Genomic DNA, 2,715 nt, shown 5'->3' with positions numbered 1-2,715 from the left:
TCGGAATTTTGAGATTTTATTCTAAGGTCAATGGAAACTCATTGAAAGGTTTCAAACAGGCATCTTGCTAAGCAAATTTCAACTGGTGGTAGGAGAAATATGGTAATGCTAATAGCTAGCTCCAGTAATTGAAGTTCAACATTATTTATCTTCGGGTAGATATCCTGGATTGTTTACCTGCATTACATTTCCTCTGCAATTGCAGAACACTCCATGTTTAGGATGACACCTGGGTTCTCAGGATATTCCTGAACACAGGGGCGTGGCTAATTCAGAAGAGCAGGACAAAAATAAGATTGAGGGCTTGGTTCACATAAGGCTTGGCTGTTTTCAACTCTGCCCCTTGGTTACAGAATTAGCAGTCTTACAAACGCATTCTCTTGAGAAGAGATGGGAGTGTGGTATGGCTTTACTCAACTCAGCACTAGACAAAGGGTAGTCAGTGGACAGTGTTTGGCCTAAGAAATTTAGCTTAGGCCTCTGAGCCACGTGTTAGGGAGCTGGGTGTAGAAAAATCATGATCCAGAATTGGGGATATTAGTCAAGTCAGACTGACTGAATATCTCAGAATCTCAAATTGACACCCATGAACACTGAAGTGAGTTTCTCTCCTGCTGTTAAATAAACCGGTTGAATACTAACCTCAATATTAGGGGGTGGCTTCCATTTACCATATAACTCTTCTTCTGACAATATTTTATAACTTGGTATTCTTGTTCCCTGATTGCTTTTGGTTATCTATAGCTCATTGTGACATTATCCAAGAATGTATGGCCTTGCCGCCTATATTAGTTAAGGCAACACAAGCTATTGTAACAGATTCTTGGATTGCTACAGTCTTGGTCTGAAGTCTTGCCAAAATCATAAATTGACTCTCAGCCTACCGTAAACTATTTCTGGAATGGTCAATAGATTGAATTCCATGTAGGAATAGAATATTATTTGGAAAGTTATTTGGTCTTATTTATAAAGTTATTAATTCAGCTTGGCTAAGTATTAATGATTTACCAAATACCCATTCTATACAGAGCTGTCTTCTAGGTGAAATGTAAGATTAAAGATGAACCTGGCAAGGTTGTGCCCTTAAACATTGGGGAAGCCAGCGGGAGATAGTATAAGAGAGAGGACGTGCTACTAAAATGTGAATGTGTGTTCATTTCCTTTCTATCGGGTAAGACCCAATAACTTATAAGTGTCAGGTATCACAAAAGTTGCCAACACCCCTCCTCAGACACAGGGGGACTCAGCCTTGATCCAAAATTCCTATGTATAAGAACTTTAAAAGTCTTTTTTATATTTATTTAGCATCAAAAAACAATATGCAGGTGACTCAGTGATTCACTCCAACCAGTGTCTACAGACAACTCTATTTGCTTTTTCTGACTTTTAATGGATGCAGGCCACATAGTTAAATTATATATTCAATAAACCTGAAACTTGACTCCTCTTGTCATGGCTTGATAGTATCCTTAAACTTCAATGGGCCAGAAAATACAATTACACAATTATTGCTCTGCCCAAGGGCAATAAAATTGATGGATGAAATGATAAAGATTAGCTAAGATGACATAACTAGAACCATATAGCATCTGTGAATACTAGCTCTTTCTTACTAAAATTTTAACAGCAAACTCTCCCCACCCAGACTAATAATTTACAAGAATTATATGTGTGGATATTGATGTTTTCCTCTGGGAAGTTTCTAAATTATCAATTAGTGAAGATTTTATGCATGATAATAATCATGTTTATATATACATTTCCTTGGGTTTCTCTAGTGTTTTCACACTCTTCATAGTGTTCCCAAGTATATTTTATGTCAGCCTGATCTTCAGACCCCTGTAAGACTAAAGAGGGTATTCAGGGCATTCCCCTATTTTACAAGTGAACAAGTAGAGGCACAGAGTTGTTAAATGCGTTACTCATGGCCCATACAACTGATGAGTATCAGGATAGAGCTAGAACCCAGTGATCTGACTGACATATTTTTAGCATGGTGACTAAGAACACAGATCTTATCAATGGATCAAGTCCCAGCTCTACCACTACCAACTACAAACTGTTCGGACTTCACAATGACCCTTCTAACTCTGTTTCCTCATTTATAAAAATTGGGTTAATTATAAAATCTACTTAATGGCACCATTATGAGGATCCAGCAAGTTGATGTGTATTCATTGCATAGTATTGGGCCCATCACATAGCAAGCACTCAAAAATAAATAGGTACCACTAAGATTAATTCCTAGTCTTCATCACACTGTGTTGTACTGTGATCTATAAGTATGAAGTGTTAGAACTTCAGCAATAAATAGTGAAAGATTACCATCATAAAACTGTATCTGTATTTAACAGCAGGACATTCTCAGTCACCCAGAATGCTTTCTCTAGCAGGGACTGCTCAGGACAGACTACTTCTTTTCTGCTGGCAATGGTTTTGCTCTTCACACATTTTTAGCACAACAGGCTAAAAACGGCCATATTTACCTTTGACCTAGGGGGAAAAAAAGGGAGCTAGACATATCTGAGCATGCCTGAAATGCTTGCAGCCTGGGACTCAAATCATACTTTCTTTGCACTCTCACCACTTGCAGCTCTACTAAGTTATTTTAAAAGCTTCACATATTTTCTAAGTGAAAGTTGGGATGTTGGGCAGCACGTGTTTTGTAGGAGGTAGAATGGGTGGTTGCTTTTGCCTGTTTCCTCGCAGGTACTC

The sequence above is a fragment of the Mandrillus leucophaeus genome, unplaced genomic scaffold (assembly GCF_000951045.1).
Source record: "Mandrillus leucophaeus isolate KB7577 unplaced genomic scaffold, Mleu.le_1.0 Scaffold817, whole genome shotgun sequence".
In the NCBI taxonomy this organism is placed as follows: Eukaryota; Metazoa; Chordata; class Mammalia; order Primates; family Cercopithecidae; genus Mandrillus; species Mandrillus leucophaeus.
The sequence above is the reverse complement of the archived record's forward strand: the minus strand, read 5'-3'. Positions refer to the sequence as shown.